This window comes from Strix aluco, chromosome 4, assembly GCF_031877795.1.
Source record: "Strix aluco isolate bStrAlu1 chromosome 4, bStrAlu1.hap1, whole genome shotgun sequence".
In the NCBI taxonomy this organism is placed as follows: domain Eukaryota; kingdom Metazoa; phylum Chordata; class Aves; order Strigiformes; family Strigidae; genus Strix; species Strix aluco.
In genome coordinates this window covers 119,807,622-119,831,057 of record NC_133934.1, presented here as the reverse complement: position 1 = coordinate 119,831,057, position 23,436 = coordinate 119,807,622, and the positions used below count along the sequence as shown (strand labels likewise).

Here is a 23,436-nt window from a genome sequence, read left to right as displayed (position 1 = left end):
GCTATCAGAGACTTTCTGCATGACTTAGAGCACTTCTGTACATTTCTATTCTCTTTCATTGAGGAACAGATATAATGCCTCCTTTCTCTGATCTTACCTGGACACCTACCAAGTTCCCATCTCTTCACATACTTGTATACATATTACCTTGTATAAAAGGACTTCAGTCTTAAGCTGGGAACTGCCAAAAGTGAAAAAATAACTAGAAATAAGGAACACAAAAACATAATTATATCTTGGTAAAGTTGGGGGGAAGAAGGACCAAAAATATCCCCTTCCCCTAAAAACATAACATAACTGGTAAAATAAGATCTTTAAATATTTTTCAGTTTCTGCAGTTAGTCTAAAACTAGCACCTTAACAATACTTTTTAACCTGTTTTGCTTCAGGACACTGAGAATGACTTGAAGACAGGCACATTCAGCCAAGTTACTTTCTGGCTGGAATTCACACACTATCAAGGATGCACACCGCATTTCTTAGGAAAAAAAAACGCCTAGCACTAAGTAAGAGGACGGGGCCAAGAAATAAAATCTTAGAGAAAGATAGCAAGTCTGCTTCATAAATTGTTCAAGGTCCCATGTATTCTTGGTGGGAGGGTAAGACAGAGAAAAGGCCAAGATAGTATTCAGTCATTCCAGCAGACTGTTTCCTCTTCCTTCACCCTTCAGGCGCTACATCTAGATCACAACCTAGAAAGGACCTGTTATACTGTTATGTGAACCTACAAAAAGAACTTACTGTGACAAGAACATGAACTTCTGTGTATAAACAGCATCATTAATTCACATAATTTATTACTTACACTAAGTTGTTAGTCATAGTGCTTAATCTATTGTCTAGTGTTATTGTAGCAAAAAGCTTATTTTTACCACTTTACCACACAAAATTTTGAAAGATCCTCTCTACCTTCCAGCTTTATAAAGCTGCACCTGCTCTGAGGAACAGGCCACAGAGTAGCCCCAGAGCATCACCTACTGCTGCTCTTCAAAGACACAACCGCTATCACTTACCTGAAGGATTGAGGAATTTCCTATGTTCATGTCAAGAAGTTGAAAAGAGCCTGTTTCACTTTTTTTAATCCATTCCTAATTTACAGCTTAAACTGAAGGCAAAGATGACTACTAACTTTTTTGTAGAAGCATTAATTCTTTTCAAAGTCCAGAAAAAGTAGAGTGGAATAAGGAAGAAAAGCACAACCTCAAACTCATCTAAGGTACTATTCTAAAAGATTCAGGATGTTTTCTCCTCTTGCAACTAAGGTATAATGTAGTTTCCCAAATCAGGTTGTGGCTGACTGAGGAAGCTGGCTAACACCTATGAGTTCTAATCTTATTTTTAAGCTATTTGAAATAAAAAAAAATAATAATCTTTCCCTCAGATGTTTAATGAAATGGAGATAATATGCTTACCTTCCTTGCAAATACAACAGAACTGATAAAATAAACCAAAAATAAACAAACAAGCCTCCATATACTATCAAGCAACTTAATTCCATCAGGCAAAGAGTGCAAAAGAACTTGCTAAATAGTCCATTGTGATTGTGTGGAAGACCAAACAAGAAAGAGCAAGGCTATAAGAGGGTTTACTTACAGAAATAAGAATGAAACTTGTTTGACTTTTGAGGTAACACCCTCATTCATAACTAAAGCAAGTCCAGGCACTGAAGATGATTTGTAAAATTAGTACCATCAACTTAGAGATGTGAAAACACAAAGGAGAACAAGGTACTTTACAGTTTCATGCAATGATACGAGTACTACTTCTACCAAAGGAAAAAGAAACCTACAAAAAATCCCAGCTCACAACTGTCATGAGGCTTCTAAATGCACATATCACAAAAATATATACAGCAGAAGAATTGTTGTTACCTACCTGTTCACATGAAAAAAATTCACAACCCAAACCACAGTGACACACAAGACTGCAGTCTGTGCTTCCAATGGATTAATATATTGTCTCCCACTGCTGAGAGCTGGTCTTGATTCAGTTTAAGCCTAAGTACTCAGGCTTTCCTGCCGGGAAACAAACAAGTAAAGTCGGTTTCAAGCATCTCCTATTAATATACAGAAACAATTCTCACAAGCCTCAAGGCAGAAAAGAGAAATAGTAGGTTAAGGTTCCACAAAACCATAACAAACTACAGCAAATCAAAAAGCTGCACTGAGATTTATTAGTTCACTAGAAAATTCATTACAAAAGTCTATTTACTTCATGAAGGAAGTCACCCCTAGCACCACTTAAGTGAGTCAAGCTAATCTGCAAGAATGTTTTACATAATGGGAAAATTTTTATTGGCCAGAGGTTCACAGTGTTCTTACATTTCCAGAAACTGCAGATGTAAAGATACTTCTGTTAACCTAAACCAAAACCAAGAAAAGAAACTATCTGAGATGCATGCTCCATTTCACAACAGAGGTCTAATTTTACTAGCTACTGTACTTCAACCTATTCAGCATAGGAAAGATTTACACTCTGATACAAAAGGAAGGAAGCATGAACACTGAAAACACAGGTAGTTTTAATACTACCGCCAAATGGTATTAAAACGTATTGGCTAGCACATTGCCACCATCTCTGAACTGTGATACTGAGAACTGAAGTAGTTTAAGCTACCAGTTTTATTCTTGTAGAAAATTAGTACTAGTGAAACAGCCGGAATGGATTTACAAGAAAGCACGATACCATCTTATTTCTTCCATTTTCACTTTCCTGTGAAATAAAAGCTAACAAGAGAGCCAAGAATCCCTGCAGACCACAGTAACGAACTGAAAGGTGTTCTTTCCTTCTTTTGGCAACGAAAATACACTGCAACATGACTATCATATAAAATCCACTTCACTCGAAGTAGCTTGAATGAAAGAATCTCCTCAGTTTTCAGAGGGCTGATAACAGCTTAAGAATTATATATAAAATCAAAAGTAAATTCAAAACATTTCAAAGCTCAAATATTACTCCCCTTATTCTGCTAAAAATGATCAATTAAATACATATTGTTCAGATTATATTTTAGTTGCTGCTTTTAAAATATTTTTAATGACACCTAAGAGTAGGTCTATGTTTTTAGTTACACAACTTTTGAAATTGAATAAATATTTTGAATTAATGCTATGGATCGTTAAGTGCACAAGTATTGGGATTCAAGCTCTAAAACAGACTTCAAATTACAAAACTGATCATGAAATAAACCCTAATATGTAAAGTCTCAAAAGCGTAAAGACCACATTTGTTTTAGTACTGAAGAAGTACAACTGTTACCATTACTGTGTAATACAACTTTCCTAACAGGCCACAAGGCATTCGGGGCCAGGGGGGTGGGGAAGTTTAGAAGCCCAAATTCAGAGGGTTAAATTCATCATCTTTTTTGCTCCATAATGCAATATATGAACAAGTGTTTCTGTGGTCCTTTTCTTATTCTGTTTTTGGTGATGCAAATCCTTCAGAAAGGTTTCTGTCCTGAAACATTCTTTCCACTCCACAGTACATTAAGACATCCTATCTCACTTTTCTTCTCATAGACAATTTACCTATGTATTTGCCAGCAAAAGCCGTATCTGTGATTATGTGAGTTTTATCTTCATTGATGATAACAGAAGAATGAATGAAAAAGGCTTCTGACTCCAGTAACTATATGCTCCTTTTTAAATTGAAACCTAGTTTTAAGGGGGTTGTCTCCACTGCACAACAGAACCAACCTGTAGTTATGGAGAAAAGGGAAAAAAAAAAAAAGTAAAGCATGTTTCCTTCTATTATCAGGGGATGTACTTAAAATGATCATTTTAAGGCCTAAATTCTACCCCTGGAGCATAAAGACCAAGACCAGCGATACAGCTGTACTGCCTGAGTAAAAAGCAACATCTCCATGTTGTAATGACCAAAGCAATCTCTGGGAACCATCCTGAGGACCCAAAGGTGTCCACCAGTTCACACAGAAAGCAGACACTAGCAAAGTTTAAGTTCCCCAGGATAGCTAAACACTTCTCCTCACCTGCAACTACACTTTTCTTGTCAGTCCTGACAGCGCTATACTTACATGGACTTCATCATCTTTATCCACATATTGAATACCAGTCCTCACCCTCCATGAACTTGCAGGCTGCTCTCCCTGTATGCCTTATCAAAAAACCACAGCCAGAACAATATTGGTTTTGTGGTCTGCCTTAGGTTTTCCACCTAAGGCAACTGGTACACTTCAAATCACAAGAGTAAGCACAGTTCTTCCTAGAGCATTAGACATCTAGAAATCATGCTGGAGCAAGCTTAATCTGCTGTTTTGCAAGATGGCCCTACAGAGATCAGAATCCTTGAAGCTACTGTCATAAGCTTAAGTCACAAGATGAAAACAATTTCCTCAATTCAGATAGGAATATAATGCTACAGAGGCTTCAGTAGTTCTTGTCTCATGCTGTATCTCCATGTGGTTCAGGGAAGGACCTCAGTACAGTAATAGAAAACACACAATGAAAAATTTAAAAAAAAAAAAGACAGAAACCAAAAAACTGGATCAGAGGCAAAGGATAGATTAAAAAAAATAATCCTTGCAGCAGCAACAAACAGCTGTGCTCTAGTCTACAGTCCAGCCCCTGATCTAGTCCTCTGGTGACTGGAAGAAAAGAGAACATGAAGACAGAATGACACTACACACTGGAAAGACTCTCTTTTTTCTGTAATGGAGACTCTCCTTCCACAGACCTCTGCTTGTGGACATAAGAAGATAAAGACCCTGTATCACTGTTTAAGAACACTTAAGAGTTCTCTCCTCACATATTGACTTCCCAGACTTTATACACTCAGTCCGACGATCCACAAGTCAGAGTATGGACTGAATACAACCCTGAAGCCTTCTGTGTTTAGACAACCACCAGAAACAATTACATTTGGGCAAATTGCAGACAATGGTATTACTGATTTAAAATATGTAACATTTTAACATCTATTTCCCCTAGGCATTTTTACCTCATTCAGTATTGGTAGTAGGTCAGTTTTATCAGTTAGCATAATCCTGAAAAGTCATCAGCCTGTCACCAATTCTCATCCTGACTGCTTTTTCAAAGTTAGTTAATTTGGACTGTCTAACTAGTTCTGCCACAGCCATAGCAAAGCTGCGATACTGTCACAAAGATGAATGACCACACCCCCTCAGGGGTCAGTATTGGGACTGGCACTCTAACATCTGTCGGTGACATGGACAGTGGGATCGAGTGCACCCTCCGCAAGTCTGCCAATGACACCAAGCCGTGTGCTGCTGTTGACATGCTGGAGGGAAGGGATGTGCCATCCAGAGGGACCTGGACAGGCTGGAGAGGTGGGCCCGTGCAAACCTCATGAAGTTCAACAAGGCCAAGTGCAAGGTCCTGCACATGGGTCGGGGCAATCCCAAGCACAAATACAGGCTGGGCAGAGAATGGACTGAGAGCAGCCCTCAGGAGAAAGACCTGGGGGGTGCTGGTTAACAAGAAGCCCAACATGATGCGGCAATGTGTATCTGCAGTCCAGAAAGTCAACTGCATCCTGGGCTACATCAAGAGAAATGTGGCCAGCAGGTCAAGGGAGGTGATTCTCCACCCGTACTCCGCTCTTGAGAGACTTCACCTGGAGTACTGTGTCCAGCTCTGGGGCCCCCAACATAAGAAGGACATGGACCTGCTCAAGTAGGTCCAGAGGAGGCCACGAAGATGATCAAGGGACTGGAGCACCTCCCTTATGAGGACAGGCTGAGAGAGTTGGGGCTGTTCAGCCTGGAGAAGAGAGGGCTCTGGGGAGACCTTGTAGCAGCCTTCTAGTACCTAAAGAGGGCCTACAAGAAAGCTGGGGAGGGAACTTTTTACAAGGGCATGTAGTGATAGGACAAGGGGTAATGGCTTTAAACCAAAAGAGGGTAAATTTAGATTAGATATAAGGAAGATGTTCTTCACAGTGAGGGTGGTGAGGCACTGGAACAGGTTGCCCAGAGAAGCTGTGGCTGCCCCCTCCCTGGCAGTGTTCAAGGCCAGGTTGGACGGGACTTTGAGCAAACTGGTCTAGCGGAAGGTGTCCCTGCCCATGGCAGGGGGTTGGAACTACATGATCTTTAAGGTCCCTTCCACCCAAACCATTCTAGTATTCTTTGAGTATCTGCAGAAAAAATGACCCAGTCACCACTTAGTCTCATCCTAGTTACTGAAAATAGATTAAAATCCTATGTTAGCTTAGGCAATGGAAGCTGAACTCTTCTGTACAGGCATTATACACCGGGCTCTTTATTCTTGCAATGAACATCCGGATATGTAAGGTAGTTTCACCAGAGGCTTTAAGGAAACAGCATCTCAGAAGTCACTTGTATGCAAACATTAAAGGCTTCTTAAAAACATTTCTATTTACAGGAAAATTAGTAGAGACCAGAAGAACAAAGAGACAACAGCAGTTTAAGGTGAGTATCATACGGGCTTAGGGAGCTCTAACAGGGAATAAGGCCATATAGAAACATATATTATTAAAATGCTCTTTAAACACTGTTGTTTTCATTTTACTTATTATATGTAATACCTGGCAATAGTCTCTGATGCTTGAGCCCTGGTGACTAACTACAGCCATTAGGATATTGATACATCTTTATTTGGCCTTCCCACCTCTTCCTTGGAATTTACTATGCTTGTGGTAGTAAAAAAAAAAAAAAAGAAAACAAACCCACAAAACCATGGCTCCTTGTTTTTTACAGTTCAATTCACATCATACAACATAAAACTTGTGTTTGCTGGTGGTTTAAACACTACCCAAGGTACAATGCGAGTTCCAGCACACTGCAGTTCTGGGTCTACTCTAAGAGAGGCAGAAATAGCAACACTGAAATGAAACTGTGTAATGCCATCAAGACTGGCACACTGCGTCTGGTCTTAACATCAGATTCAGGCATTTCATTTAAGACAATGTATGAGGCTGTAGGCCAAGTACTTTGAAGCTCAATGACATCTTGAATTGGATTCAGTATTTGAAATCAGGTGAACAAGAGAAACTAAAGCTGCATCCTTGGTTGTGAGAAAAATGTAGGCCATACGAAAACTTAAGAGCAGGGAGCTAACAGATGCCACTGACCCCATCAAGGCCTGTTCATTTTGAACTGGAGTTATGTTCTCCAGAATACTTACAGGGGTTCCCAGTTTGGTATCTGTTTGTAAACGTACTAAATTTGTTCTCTATTATTCAGTCCTTAAAGTCATTGTTGGAAAATTTTAACTATCTCACGAGCCAAAACTGATGCCTAGGCAGTATCACCCGAGATGATGACAGCTGCCTGCGTATTCCTGTTCACTTTTCCAATCCATTGCATGCTACCCTTGCAGCCATATCCTTTAAACCAGACTGTTTCTCCTCAGTCCCCTAGACCCTTAATCTAAGGACACAGAAAGAACTGTGATAAAATACTATGGAGAAATTTCTAATGGCCCTTACCATCATTCGGTTACCCTGCAGATGTTGTTTATAAACAAAACATTTATTCTTACTTTTCTGGAAAATAAATTTCATTACTCAGTTTCACATTACTCCTATCACAGAAAACAAATCACAAGATCAAATACAAAAACCTTTTTGAAGTGCATTTAACCTCAACTAACCCAAACAGCTGTGAAAGAGTTAACAGCTAACTGGGTTATGCATTATATCAGTTGTTTTTTCTAAAGAAGATAAAGAATAATTAGTTCATTTCTCTTGGCATCAACTTTTGTCACTTTTCCCTCCATATTGGCTACTGAAACAATATCCTCTTACTGCTCAAGACCACATGAAGAACATCTTCTTGTTATCCTTTTATCTCCCATGTTAGTTTGATACTGTTTTATGGCTCAAACACTCCAATCTTCTTTCTACACACCTGTGCCATTCTTTCTTACTCATCTTTAACACTGTTACCTAAATTCATATAATTTCTTCTCAAATTTCAAATCATTAGCAATGTATTAATTTAGCCAAAGCTGTCTGTTGCTATGTGTCAGTGCAAAAGAAAGTAAAAATTACTAATTCACACTTGTTCCCTTAAAGGAAGATAATTTTAACCGAATTCCTTAGATCCAGGCTTCCTATGGCACCTTACCTACAAATCTTCTGAATTCTTGTTGTCTTTATTTTGCTGTCCTTCTCTATTTTGCTCTTCTCCCTCCTTCACTTCCTAGAAATACTGAATTTTATCAGTTCAAGTTAATCTTTCACAAGCCGCCTTCTTCTTCCATCTTTTTAATCAGCTCCTTCTTCTCTTGGTCAACGTTAAATCAAGACAAGCATCCATATTTATTATCAAGAGCCTTCCCATACATCAAAAAATTCTTGCATACAAATGTATGTCCCACACACCTTTCTCAAAAGATACCTGTGCAAATAAAATCCTTCATTTACAACAAATCTCACGTTTGATTGTTTGTTTATTTAGTATTTTTTAAAAACAGAAATAAGCTTCACCATCCCTCCACCCATTTTTGGTATGTCTATCACAATACTGCTCTTCCCACTCCCTAGACCTCCCCTCATTACCTTCTTCACCTAAAAATACACATCCTTAATACACAATACATTATCATTTCTTCCTTGACTGTCCTTGCTATGCCCTCTCTGATCAACATTCCTGTGGGATATGCTGTTGATGCCATTTTGGTTGTAGGAGCAACAGTTATTCCTTGATCTGGAATCTAAGTGCAGCAAAATACAATGACAAATCCTGTTAATTGCCAAGTCTTTGCCTGTAAACACAAAGGTAGTCTCCTAACCAGTTGAAAGTCAAGGTCGGAGGGAAGAAGCAAGGCTAGGTTTTGCTAATATTTAAGTATCTATATCACCCTTCTGTCTATACACTATCCTATGGCAATGTTAGAATTAAGGCTTTCTGTTCAAGGTGACCAAGCATGACTTTCTTTCTGCCCAATTCATTTCCACCTTTGGTTTTAGCCTCACTTAGCAAGCCAATCACGTAACTGAGGAATAGGAAGTTCATATTTGATGTGAAGTTGTGTGGCTGGATGACATTATAACCGCTATCTTTTAATTGCCCCTTTAAGGGTTGCTATTAGCAAGCTGTAAGTTATTATTAGCAAACTGATAAAACACTAATGGCCAAGTTCTCTCACACAACGGCTTGTCCATTTCTCCAGTTATCATATAACTGATAACTTTTCCTATTTGAGTTATTCCAAAATGGATGATTAAGACCAATGACTATCATCCCTCTACCTATTACTTCAACGTGCTAGATTCTGGGCAACTAACAGCACCTGGCAATCACACATTTTAAGCCTGGTCAAGGTTAGAAAGTCCACAAGGATTTTTGCAAACTTCTCAATTTCTTTTTTTGAAAACAGAAAATTACACGTGAAGTCCGGTGGCTGCTGCACACCACTTTAACAGCTGTTAAACTCAGACCAAGTCTGTTAAGCCAGGCTTCCTGCTGCTGGATCCAAAATTATTTAAACTTTCCAGCCCCAAGATGTAGATTTTTGCTAAGCTACTACTTCTTCAAAGGAAAAAAAAAAAAAAAAAAAATCTTCGTTTCTTAAGAAAGATTTTGTCTCTTACATTTCTTGCTCAGTGCTATTTAATGCTACTAAAATGTTTTGCTAGCTCATCAGTTACCTTGATTCTTTAAATCACACTAAAAATACTTCTACCTGTAATGAGAAGAGGGCTGTGGCTTCGTGAACCTAACCTGACTCACTCTATTGCTCTTGACCAACGCCATTTCTAAAAATGAGGGTTTTTTCCTACTTACAGCCCGATGGTATGGAAGATTCAAAGACCTCAGCAACCTTGTCTTGCTATCTTTGAAGGAGTCCTAACAGCAAGGAGTATTTAACAAATACATTTGCTAACGCACATTGTTTTATTTAATATGTATCTCAACTCTAACTATTGCAGAGTGAGTCAGGTGTCCAATGACAGGTGTTTAGTACAATTTTAGATGCTCTAAAATATCCAAGATGTGTGCAGGACTGGAAGGAAAGAGTTTGGCCATATGAAAGACTGCACACTTTTGGAGCATCAACTTCAGACCATATGGGATCACCTACAGCATTTAAGATGGCACTAAGCATCTCTGTGTGTAGGCACCATCTTTGTTCCCCTAAGTTTTTCTAAAATCACTAGTCAGGGCTCAGGCAAAGGAATACTATCATCAGGTGTTAAAATACTGCTCTTTAAAAAGAAATGTTAGTAGGCAGGGGTCAACAAGAAGACAGGAACTCAAATACTAGACTCATGAGGGTGTTATTGCTGTAATGGTCAGTCTAATTAATTTTTAAATCGATTTTTAAATCAAGTATTTCTTAACACTGAATTTCTCTAATACTGCAGTATCCCCACCTACATGATAGCAAGGCATGAACATAACAGAGTCAACACTCAAACAGATGAGAGCTACAACAGAAGCAGCTGCTAAAATCTAAATCACTCTGCAAAAAGCATGATTTATTTCTTCCATATCTCCTTCCCATGGAGCCAGCCTCTCTTTTTAGTATCTTTTCATCTCAAACAAACAAACAAAAAAATCTTATCAAGTATTCTTGCCTTTGGAAAGTATTTTAATAAAGAGAAGTCCTTTTAAGAAAAAAAAAAAAAAAAGAATACAGCCAGCAAAACAGTTCTAGGCAGAAGCCTGCTTCCATTAGGTATATAAATATTTCAATCCCAGCAGCACCATCTAATGGAGAGCTCACCAATTTTTCCCCTTCTTTAACATGACAAACATTTTATTTTGGAGGTGTTAACAACTGATACTTTAACACATGGCCCATTTAAGACTCTATAAAAACTGATTAGCTACAAGAGAAGCCAAATCATTTCTCCACAGACAACAATCAGACAGCCCTTTTCTCCTCACAAACATTACATTCACACACAAATTCATTAAGTACAACAGAACGTTGGTTTAACCAGGAGATAAGATTTTAGTCAGAAGTACTTTTTTTAAAAAAAAAAAAAACAACAAAAACAAAACTAACACTATAAAGCAGCAATGCCAGCTTAAAAATACAGCTACCTTAAGCATATTTAAACTTTCCCGCTGAAAGCAAAACAGATATGTCAGTACCTTTAAAGTGTAAGGCATAGGGACAAACCTGGACCTTAACCATAGCAACAGAAGTCACTACCTACACCTGCTTAAGAGGAAGGTAGGCATTCCAAGACATCTTCAGGTTGCACTTCTGCTACAAAACATACCATATATGGGAGATGGGTGGCAAATTATCGTAAGCATCAATAAAGCATGTAGCATGATGACTGTTGTCAGCTTCTACTATTTGTCTCATTAACATTTCCTCTTGCAGACAAACATGAAAGAACTTACAGATCTATAAGTAGTAGTATGTTCTTCCTATAAATCACAACATTGCAAGTAAGGGTTCAACTACTTTGAACTTTTCCAATTAACTCAGCATATGGACACTCTTGTTCTGGAATAATTGCCTTTTTATGTATAGCTCAAATGACTTTCAAAGTCTGTCTGCCCTGTCTCATGTCAGATGAGATTTACATTACAATACATTACAAACACCAAAAGTCTTAGTAAATAATTCTACAAAAATACAGCATCATACTTTTCCTACATGTACTAACAGCTTTATTTACACAAACAGGACAATTCCAAGCTTCTTCCTTGTTTATTTTGAGATAACCTCCTCAGCAAAAATATACAGAATGCAGTAAATGGTATTATCTGCTTGCCCTAAATCTTTCTTAAAAAACAAACAAAAAAACCCCCCAAAAAACAAACCACCCCACAGAAACAAAGCAAACAAAAAAAAACCCACACCAAAAAACCCACACACAACCAACCAACAGTAAATCCCCCAAAACTCCCTCAAAATCTTACTGGCCAAAATACTGAAAGTTGCATGTCTAAATGTTTTCAAAATGAAAGTGAAGTTTTTAGGAATTTGTAAGAAGGGAAGAGGAATAAGGGAAATGTATGGTTCCATGTATTGAAAAATAGCTGATGAAGTACAACACACAAACAACAATAAACTTGTTTTATCTTCCTAGAGATTGCCAAGACCATTCTTCTACACACGCTCCAAAAGAGTGTCAAAATACCTTGCTATAACACAGATACAAAACCCCCTGCCAAACAGTAGGAGCAACACAACATCAGTATCTACTAGATGAACTACAACAGAGGATCCATTGGTATTTCCATTACATACTGACACCATGGGTGAGTAGTAAGACATATTTGCTAATCTGAAATATAGCATGCTCAGGTTCTGTAGATAGAAACATGATTCAGCTCCTGATGGAAAACAGACAGAGGAGATACTGCTGACTTCAAGTGATACTATGTATTATTAACTTCAAATGAAGTTCTCTCAAATCCTTGCTTTTTTCCCTCCCAAAGTGCTGAGTTCTAGAAGGCAATGAAAATACTACTGCATCAAAGGGTTCCCAAAACGCTAGAGATGCACATATGCAAATCAGCAGCCTTCATTTATTTAGGTATCCAACTTCCTTGTACTCAAACCGTCGGCCAAATGGTAGCATTTTGAGAACATGTCATTTTACAACCACAAGCACTTTACCTTTGGCACCCACTGAATGGAGAACGTGTGTCCTAATCAGGTTCAACCACAACAGTCATAACAATAAAAACATTCCCAGGCAAAAGCACAATGCTCCTCTCTCAAGGATGTTGTGCTGAACAGAAAAGAGGACAGTGAAAAGGATGGAATGAGAGTGTAAGTTTAGATTTAAAAACATGTGTACTTCAGACAATAGTAGGGTACATTGTAGACCATCTTTAGTGACCTGGAAGACAAGAGCCTGTTAATTCACCTGGAGCGGGAGGTGGGGTAGGGAAGGAATCAAAAACGCAAGCAGCTACAGAGAGGTCAAAGAAAAGTGGATTTGCAGATAAAAATTATTAGCTAGAAGTGTGAAAGTAAGTACAAGTCTGGAAACAAGTATTTCAAGAGAAAAGCAATGTAAATGGAAGTAGGGAAAAGGGGAAAATGCAGTCACTTTGTTCAAGCACAAGGATAAAGACACCTTGGAATACGAGTCATCCCTTAACAACTCTAAAATTACAAGAGATCTGACTGAAAGCAGTTCAAAATAAACCACTTCTCAAGCTGATTCCTCTGATTCTTAGAAATTAAAACCATTCATACAGTTTGGCCAAACAACTTAAGATAGAAGAGAAACACAGCATGGACAAGAGCATTCCATTAGTAGCTGAAGAGCATAAAATGCAGAAAGAAGAGTCACTTGGGATGGTTTAAAGGACATTAAAGCAAGAACAAGTTGAATGAAAATTGTAAGGCTATACTTCCTATGTAAAATCAAGACTTACATCTGCGAGCCATTAAGTTAGAAGCCACAACACTCAAGGAAACCAACTCTCAAAAGGTTCCTCTCTGTGGAAAGACAGAGAAGGCATAGTCAAACTGGTACAGTACATAAGATCTCCATTATAAAAACCTCCAGTGATTGTTCCAATTACCTCCCTCTCTCAAGTACATGGATGAGCTTACAAAACGAAATCCATTCACATTGCCAAAAATTTGGTTTGAGCTGGATTTTGCTGTTAGAAAGTTATTTTAGGCACATTTATCAAGTAAGCTGGTTCCATAGAACAAGAAAAAATTGTTACTTTTCTAGAACATCCAAGCAGAAAAGTTGGAAACAAGTACAAGTACCAGAACAGCTACCACTGACAAATTTTGTCATGTACACTCAGCTTCATATAGCACTGCATGTTTGCTGTACGCAACAATGGAAGAGTGTGAAGTAAATACTGCTTCCTGTCCCACGATGCTGACGGTGCAGAATGGCACAGCGCTGCAGAGGAGACAGAACAGGATGCCTCTACACAGCACTTGCAATTTATTTCATTTATCAACAGATGACGCTTGTACTGCCCTGCTGGGTCTCAGCACCTCTTCACTTTTATATCCTCAGACTGTAGGAAAGCACCACTATTCCCATTTTATTACAGGCCAGGAAAATGGTTTGTATATGGAGCCAGACACACATAAGCCACTAGCTGCATCAAAGTTATTCTCAGAACTCCCAGTCAGCCACCACCTAACCCAAACAGCACCCAAGTACCAGTACTCTCTTCTTCTCCGGCTTCTTCTTCTATGGTTAAGGAAATGTCTGTCTTGACAAGGCTGATCACCTCAGCAAGCATCTCAACATCAAGTTCTAATGCACCAGAAAGCAATAAACAGAACAGCAGTGGAAGAAACATCAGCAGACTCTATGTCTTGCCTCATCCTGGTAATTGTCCTAACCACTTGACAGACATCATGCTTCCTCTTGCTCTGTTTCTCAGGCACACTGAGTTCTGATTATTCCTGGCATAGCAGAAGAGTTTCAAGAGAAGGAAGTGACACTACTCTTAACTGGCCTGTGGCTTGATGATGAGAATACTCCCCAGGGAAGTAGGAAACTTGGACTGGAATCCCCCTTCTGCCCCTGGGACTCGGGCATGATGTCACATCACTCCATGCTGCAAAGCCCCTTGTCGGTCTGCCCCTAACTGAATGACTTACAGTACGCACATCTACAGGAACAAAAAAAACCACCAGCTTCCAGGTCTCCTAGATTTTATACTGATATCTTCAATGGACCATCTTCTCTTTCTTGATAGATGTCAAAGCTTGCAGGAATGAAGTGGCAGCCAGGAAGGCACGACTTATCTTACAGTAGCATCTGCAACATGCTTTTCAAGACAGATCAAATCAAAATAACTCTTTTTGCTAGACGCCTAAGAAAGCTGTAAAGACTCATGGCATTTGAGCTTGTCTTGAGTGGGCCTATCTTTATGTGCAAAAAGATGTTTCTCCATTAATGCAGAAACCAGTCAGACAAAAGTTCAGTATTACTCCAAATGTTAAATTTTTCTAATTCTGAGCTTCCACACAGGCATCATTAAAGCATGTAAAACAAAAGCTTCATGACTTCACTAATGTTTTGGACTGATGCATTTGCTATGTATGTGAAAGGATATATTCACTTCAGAGCATTTAAACTATACTACAGAATTATTAGCAATTTTCAACATTGTAAATAATCTACAGAATGTTTCCTCTATACATCAGAGAAATATATTTCATAAACAATCATTTTATGATACTATATAAAATAAAACTGGAACTAGGAAACATTGCAACTTAAAGCATTCCTGCTATGCCCACTGCAGTTCTAATGCCTGCAATTTGCAAAAATTCAATCTTGATGTCAACATAGACAACACCTCAATTTTCAGTACAAGGAGGGAGCCAGGGATGAAGGCCATCACACATGTCCAATACTGAACTTCTGCATCCATGAACATGTTGAGACTTCACTTCCCACGGTGCCCTTGACTAGATGAACTGCAGGACTTGAAATTCTACTGAAAAATCACACTTTACACATGCAGAGTAAAGCAGCAGGGAAGAACAACAGCATGGAAATCAAAGGCTTAACATTTTTTGGGGGGTGGAGAGGATTAGTGACCTACAGTTGTTGTATATAATTTTAGAGACACTCGCCCTGTTAACCTAGTTACAGTCAGCAGCAATTGAAGTCACAGTGGCAACGATATTTTGCTGTCAGTGCTTCAGTAGAAAGGATCTCCAGGAAGAAAACAAAAACATCCTCAAAGACCATATAAATATATATCTCAATATCACAGTTCCAAACACCAAACGATCTTTTGTCTTATTTTCTCCCCAAGTTCTAAGATCTTTCTACTGTATACTTTCCTTACTGATTTTCTAGGGGCTTTTTTGTCTTTATTTCCTTTTCTCTTCTTTCTCATTAGAAGAGAGCACCTCTTCCTACTTTGCAGACACCTAATGATCTTTCATTCTAAGTTGCCCCCCCTTTCCTCTCAATTTTGTAGTGCTTTCTCTTTCCACCTTAAAAACAAAAGGCATAGAAAAAATGAAATGTGTTTGTGATTTGTCTAAACAAACATATGCTAACTTTAAACTATCCATTTATAAGGGTATGGGCTTCCAGTAGGCAGAGCTAGAAGACCAGTTATATTCTCTTTGCCAGCCCTTCACTGCTGTAGTTTCTATGTCACCACTTCATCACCACAGGTTAAAAAGTGTAAGATAAAACCTAGCATGACTACAGCACTATCTCTTGTGCTACAATCACACCTTTATCCTGTTCCACAAAAACACACAACTCTCCCTCCCTTGGCTTCTTTTTCCCCATACCACATCTTGACATCTCCAATTTCATTCTCTCCCACCACTTTTGGTGTTCCTGAGCCATATGCCAAAAATGCCAGGAGGTTTCAAATACAAGCATCGTATTCAGAAAGTACCCACCCACAGGCATTAAAAAAAAAAAAAAGAAAAAATTAAGCCTTGGCAATTCTTTAAAGGAACTGTGCACAAGAGCACAGACATCTGAAACCAATGTGTAACAAGCAGTCTTCAGACATCATAAGATTCAGCACCTTCAATTAAGAAACACTATTATAATAAAAAATTTAATGAAACCCAGTTATTGCATCATCTAAGATACCAGAGATCAAAACATATTATTCTTGCAATATCTATTCATACAAAGCCAGCTTAGGATATTGGAACAGATTTAAGTCATTCCTATTTTTAAACAGCCTTTTCATCTGCAGAAGAACTATGATCATCTACTTATCAATGTATTTATGTTCCAGTGGTTTAACAACAAAAGTTTAAAATTAAGATTTCTGGTTTTTCATTTTTCAGCATTGCCATAGAACAGCTGGAATTCAGTATTGAAAAAACATGTTCCTCTTCTCTCACTTAAACTTTTTATTATGGACAAGAACAATGTAAAGATCTAAAATACAACAAGATCTTGAAATTATTTAGAAGACTGTATTAGCATGGACTGGTAAGACTTCATAAGGAATTTTTTGTCACGATGCTAACTACTGCCACCTTACACAGTTTTCCGAGGTACCAGCAGTAAATATGCTTACACGATGATCAAATTCTCTGAATCCATACAAGAATGGCTTCTCAAAATTGGTATAATCAAACTTAATTGCAGAAGGACTTCAGGAAAGCCTGAAGACTGAGCCATTTAGCACCCTCTTTTGATTAGAATTAATTTGCTTTGCTACTGAATGCACTTTACCTTTCTATATTCTAGGTCCAGCTATTATTGGAAGCGTCTCATCAAGGCATATTTCATTAAAACACCTACCATTTTCACGTTGGAACAAAGCAACTTTTATAACCCCATAGTGCTGCCTGCTTGCAATGCCCAAACTCATGATACATCAATGTTTCCGTTATCAAGCTTCATGACAAGGGGTTTCCCAGTTCAGCCATTAAAAAAAAAACCACTCTGATTCAGTCCAAACGATCAAGTATTTCAAAAACCCTCTCCCTAATCATAATAAATAACACTTACATCTACGTTAATGGATCACCATTTATAGACACTTTCAGATCAATGGCTCATTTTAAAGGATGACATGCGGTATATGCTATGATGTCTTTAAGTTCTAACTCTAACAATCAGTGGTGTCTTTAAATCCAGGCTTTTATGCAAGTCAGTAGCTGTTTTAAATACGGATTTTTACTAACTATTTCAAAATTAGACTATTTCATTTGTCTAAGCTAAATACCGCTAGTACACCTTCACATCATACACTAAACTCCTTTTCAGTCTATGAATGCAAGTTCAGATCAGTGCACAAGAATGCGACGTGCATTCTACGGGACAAACCTGCAAGGAAAGACACACAGCTCTACTGAAGAAATAAAACCCGCATGAATTACAATATACAAGGCTGTTATATCTCAACAAGCTAGAGAAGTCACTGACCCAAGGAGACTGCAAATTTCAAATTGTATCATCGGAACTTCCCACATTTTATTACTACAGAAACAGAAAAAGATGAAAAACGTCCTAATGCATGGTAAAGATCCACACAGAGGTGCACATACAGTCTTCCACGTCACACACAAGCTCAGATCGGCAGAACATGCGATTACGTCTCTTAGCATCAATATCATTTCTCTTGTTTTTCCGCAGATAATTCAGATCTTGACACTTGAAGATACAAATAAATCAAGATGTAAATGCCTTACCTTCCTATTTTACAAGCCACTGCAGTTCTCAGATTATGAGTCAGTCATAGGTTCATCTGCAGAGGAATGACTCAGTATAAACTTTTAAACACTCGTTATTTTTTCTAACCTACAACGCGGTAATCCATTTAACATACTAAAACGCGGAGTCGCGAGTCAGCGCAGAAAATGAATGGCGTGAAAACAAACCACTTTTCTTTCCGCTCACGCCAGGCAGACGGGGCTTATAGCGCAGGGCCGCTGTAGGCAGACAGACTTTACACAAATATAACTCCTTCCGCACCGATCAGGGGCAGCTCCCTACCAACGGCACAGGATTCTCCCCGGCGGCGACCGCCCCGGTCCCCATCACCGGGAAGAAGCGGCCGCGGAGCGGAGCAGCGCGGAGCCGCCGCAGCGGGCTGGCTCGGGAGGCGCCGAGTTGCGGGGCCCCCGCGCCGGGCGCCCAGGCTCGGCGGCTGCCGGCAGTGCCCCTTTAAAGGCCGTCGGCCCGCCCCCAGCACCGCATATGGAGGGAGCCAGGAGCGGAGCGAGGCTTCTGCATTCAAACGACACATCAAACGCCGCAAGCGCCGCCGCACGGCCCCGCTCCGGCCTGCCGGCCTCGCCTCCCCGGCCCTCCCCGGCGCGCAGGCACACACACACCGCGGGGCGCAGGGCGGGGAAAGCCAGAGAGCGGGGGGGAGGGAGAGAGGGAGGGAGGGAGGCAGAAGTAAGTAAGTGAAAAGGGGAGCACCTGCAAAGCCCTGGAGTGCGAGTGCGTCCAAGCAGGCAGAGTCCACGCCGCCCCCGCCGCAGGCTGATCTATCCCCGGGCACCAGCCGCCGCCGAGGTCCCGGCAACAGGCTGCGGGTGAAGCGCGCTCGGCCCCTGCCTAGTAGCAGATGCCTCGTATCAGCGCCGCGCCGCCGCCTCGCCCCCCGCCGGCTCCGCGGGAGCGACCCCCCCCCCCCCCGCACACACACTTCCCCCCCCCCCCCCCCGCCCCGGCTCTCGCCGCCCGCCCAGCCCCGTCCCGTCCCTCCGCCCGGGGAGCCCGAGTGCGAGCAGGCGAGCCCGGCCGGTGCCGGAGCCCTGAGCGGGAGCCGCCGCCACGGCGGCGGTGAAGTGCTTCCCCCCCCTTCCCCATCCCCCCCGCCTCGGCCGCCGCACCGCGCCGCTCCCCGGAGCGCGCCGAGCCCCGCGGACGCCCGCCCTACCTGCGAGCGTGTGAGGGGAGCGGGGCGGCGGGCGCAGCTGGAGCCCGGCGAAGGCGACCGCCAGCCCGACGGAAAGTCCCTGCCGCTCTGCGCCGTCTCCCCCCGCCCCGCACTTCCTCTCCCGCCCGCTCAGGCTGGAAATCCCCGGCAAGCCCGCTGCTCTCCCGGCTCCTCCTCACACACCGAGGGGCGGGCCCGGCCCAGCCGCTCAGCGCGCAGGCGGCTGCTGGGGGCCGGGCCTGCCCTGCCCGCCTGCCCCGGCTGCACCTGATGCCGCCGTTACCCCCCCCCGCCCCCCGCCGCCGCCGCCGCCGCCGCCGCCGCCGCCGCGGGTGCAACCCGGGGTGAAGGGGCCCCGCGCTCCCCGCCCGGCAGACAGAGCCCGGTCCCGCCCGGCGGCTGCCGGCCCGCTGCGAGCGGCGAAGGGGGCGCGGGGCGGGCTGTGAGGAGACGGCGCGTCCCGCTGGGCCCGGGGGGGTAGCGGTGCCGAGGCTCGCCCCGCCGCCGCGGGGGCCCGGCCTGAGGGCGGGCGGTGCTTCGGCGGCCCGGCCGTTGGGACACGGGGGGCAGGGCGCGGGGATGGCGGCGGGACGCGGGGCGCCGGCGGGGAGGGATCGGCGAGGCGGAGAGCCGCTTGATTCCCCTCTCCGCCCCGAGGGAGGTGCGAGCAACCCCGCACAAAGGGTCGCCTCGGCCACAATAGCCTGTATTAAAAAAAAAAAAAAAAAAAATATTGCCACTGGGGAAAAGGGGGAGGGAGGAAAAACCGCGAGGAGGAGGGAGAGAGGGGAGGGGAGGGGGAGAAGAGTCTGGAAAAGATCAGAAAAGAGCGGCGAGCCAAAGCCGTTCGTCCCCAGAAGAGGCCGATCGCCTCGGGGGGGCCCGGGCCGGCTGCAGGCGGCGAGCAGCCGACCGTAGGTGGCAACCCAGAGTCACCGGCCGGCGGGTGGGTTCCCTTCCCCGGAGGCGCGGGGGTGCGAGAGGCACCCCTCTTCCCTCCTCAGGTGGCTCTCCCGGCAGCGGGGCAAGGGGGGCGACCCCGACACCCGACAGAACCTGTCGCTTCAGGTTAAATAAACGCCTGTCGGGGGCTCCGCTCGTATCGCGACACGTCCTGACCCGGGCAGATGCCCGGCCGGTACCGGCAGCCTCGCTTTTACGCGGGCAGCGCTGTGAGGCTTCTGGCCATCTCCCCGGGCTGCCGGGGGGGGCGGCTCTGGCGCAGAAGCGGTGAGGGGGGCTTAGCCGGAGCCGGGGGGGGGGGGGCGGGGTCAGCCAAGGCGGGGGATCTCAGCCGGAGCCGGGGGCGGGGGTCTCAGCCAAAGCGGGGGATCTCAGCCGGAGCTGGGGGGGGGGGGGCTCAGCCGGAGCTGGTGGCAGCGCGGGCCGGGGTCGGTTGGAGGAATCGCCTTCGGAGCTCCGGGTGCAGCGATGGGGCTGGTGGGTCAGGGAGCCGGGAGAGCCGGAGCTGTAAGGAATGTGCGGAGCTGAACACGGAGAAATGTGTGGTGTTTGGCTAATTTCAGTGGGATGAGGTCACCATCCTTTTTGGACGATGTTTATGGAGGAATCACTAGGGAGGAACAGTTGGATGCGTGATCCTGAACGGACAAGCTTTGCGTCATAGTTGCCGCTTACAGCATCTCCCCGCGTCCCGAAATCCATCCTGACCCTCTTCGGTCTTCATCCCCCGGATCTCTGTAACGCCCACGCCAACCTGCCCTGCAAAACCAAACATCCCCAGCTCCGGCTGTGTCCTCACCAGCCCCTAAAACACGAAGCCTGACTCGCACCGCTAATTCCCTCCTTGTGTGCTGTTTTTTTCCTCATCCCTCTTCTCCGCTTTCTCTCTCCCCCCCCCTCTCCCCCATCTCTCCCTCCTCTTGCTGCTGTCCCCAGTAAGAGGCTGGTTTAGCTGTCAATACAACTGCGCCTTTTGAAATGATGCCGTGAACCTGCGATCAGAAAGACAATCCAAGACCGATGTCTTAAATGTTCCCATCACTTGTTCGGGATTGCTTAGCTCTGGACCAGCTGATAGGACTGTGCACCGAGCCTGGATATGCAGCGGCAGGGCTGCAAACAAGTTTCTATCAGAGACAAACCTGCAATTTCCTTCTTTGCCACTCTTTTTGCTGTTGTATATGTCTCCTCTTGTTTTTTCAAAAAAAAAAAAAAAAAGGGGGGGGGGGGAACATAATAGGATTCCAGTGCCTGTAGCTCTAGCAGCTACACTAATGTATTCTTCCCCCAAAAGAGCAAACAAATTCTTATACCGTTGAAAAGGTGTCAGAAGCTTTTCCACATTTAAAAATGTCTGTAGCCAAAGGGATAAAGTGTTATCTATGCAATATCTAGTTGCAAGTGCTTTGGTGGTTATTTTCTTTTTCCAAGCCACAACTACAAGATTTTTCAAGATTTCTAATACAGTTATTATAGCGAGACACATCACCAATGTCTTGTCTCTAGCTGGTTTGGAATTTCATGTTATAAGCAATGTTTTCAGTGGGGCCTGAAACACTGTGCGGCTACATGCTGCACACCACTGCTTAGTGTTTAGAATATAGTTGTTGGAAGAGTAGCTACTTAAAACAACAGAAATAATGATAAAGACCATAGAGTAACTTTATTTTAGTAAAATGATTTGAAGAAATAAAATAATAGAGCATTACGTTGGCAAACTACAGGAGAGCAAAGAATTTAAAAAAAAATCCACCAAGCGAAGGGTGGTAATCCATCACTAATTTGGACAGGGATAGTTATCTCCAAAAACTATGGGGAAGATATAGAAGAGTGAATATCATGTGATGATGGGAAACTCATTTCTCAGATACAGACTGGAAAATACCACTGGGAAATGGTAGGGCTCAAATGTTCTCGACTGTCATAGAAACTTGATTTCTCAAGCAAACGGGGAGTGAGTCCATGAAGGAAGATGCTATTTTAGGCCTAGTATTAATGAATGGCAAGGACCTGGTAGAAGGCCACAGTGTTGAAACTAATCTTGAACTGAGTGAACTAATCCAGCTTATGTTAAACTGCAAGAGGGACAAATGTAGATCTTTGTTTAAGGCTTGGAGTCACAGAACAGCAAACTTAGAGAAACGGAGGAAATTCATGAGGTTGACTGGGCAGAGGAACCCAAAGGTTACTTTTACCCAGAGATTACTTACTGAAAGAAACTAGCAAAGGAAATTACAATTGTCAAAGCAAGGATTTGTTCAAGGTTAGAAGTAGTGCCCTGTGCCTAAAACACTCTATAGTGAAAGGAGAAAGGTGGTGATGCTGGTAGCCTTAGGCCTACTTGCCTGACCTTACTATGTGCGTGAATTCCTCCATGAGAAAATGACTGTGAGCTGCCAGCGGGAATGGCTGTGGAAAAGGCTTATGTGAGTCTATGATGCACAAAGTGGGGTATTTTTAGTAGAGAGAGGGAAGTATTAACATGGCTTTACTAGAGGACCCTTGTTTGGAAAATTATGCCCAGTTCTGGTGACTTACAATCAGAAAAGGTTGACTCAGGTTGCCACAGGTGCAAAAGAGGAATACTGGTGTGGCAGGGGAGCAGAGATCCCATTGAACAGGAGCTGCAACCAAGCAAGCTTGGCTTCCTTAACTAGTCAAATGAAGCCAAAACAGCGAGATGATTCACAGTAAATACATTCAAACAGTAAATATCAAGGAAGGAGAACTATTTAAAGAATTATACTAGCATGAGTGAGTATGGTTATAAATTGGTCATGAGAACACTTGGACTGGAAAGCTTTCTAACCATTGAAGGAGCAAACAAACAGTACTCTAGACACAAGCACCTAGATTATTTTAAATTGGGACATGATACTTCAGTGTTTCCAAGGGACATTTAAATGGGACTGGGTTGCTGACCTTTGGCACTGTACTTCGACCATTCCCAAACTTCAGGGCTTCTTCTGGTCCTCTAACCCCATCTGCATTTGGCTTGTAAGGGTTTTTTCAACTGCTTCTGAAGCACTGGAAATTAGTCAGAAACAGGATGTAGAAAGGACACTGGTGACATTAAATCATCAGGTGGTTTGTGGTGAATCTTGCTCACAGGCGTACGGTTGAATTGATTGCCAGATTTGGGTCACAACAAAACTTATTCCCTCAGGTGAGCCTGGGAAAGGACTGTTATGTCTTTTTTTCCCCCTGCCACTTTCTCAGAATCTTCTGGGAGA

The 23,436-nt window shown here is 42.7% G+C and overlaps 1 protein-coding gene across 15 annotated transcripts in view; it reads right to left on the bottom strand.

Moving 5' to 3' along the window:
- Positions 1 to 19,401, bottom strand: part of TRAF3 (TNF receptor associated factor 3) — a 73,991-nt gene extending 54,590 nt beyond the window's left edge. For 8 of the 15 annotated variants that reach the window (XR_012623355.1, XM_074825149.1, XM_074825165.1 and 5 more), the window contains exons 1-4: positions 19,241 to 19,401; positions 18,778 to 18,915; positions 18,042 to 18,097; positions 1,876 to 2,015 (exon numbers count right to left, since the gene is read on the bottom strand). The gene's annotated coding sequence lies outside the window, so the exon portion shown is untranslated. The remainder of the gene's footprint in view (positions 1 to 1,875; positions 2,016 to 18,041; positions 18,098 to 18,777; positions 18,916 to 19,240) is intronic. The other 7 variants (XM_074825156.1, XM_074825155.1, XM_074825154.1 and 4 more) reach the window with 6 other exon arrangements.
- Between the last annotated feature and the right edge of the window lie 4,035 nt (positions 19,402 to 23,436).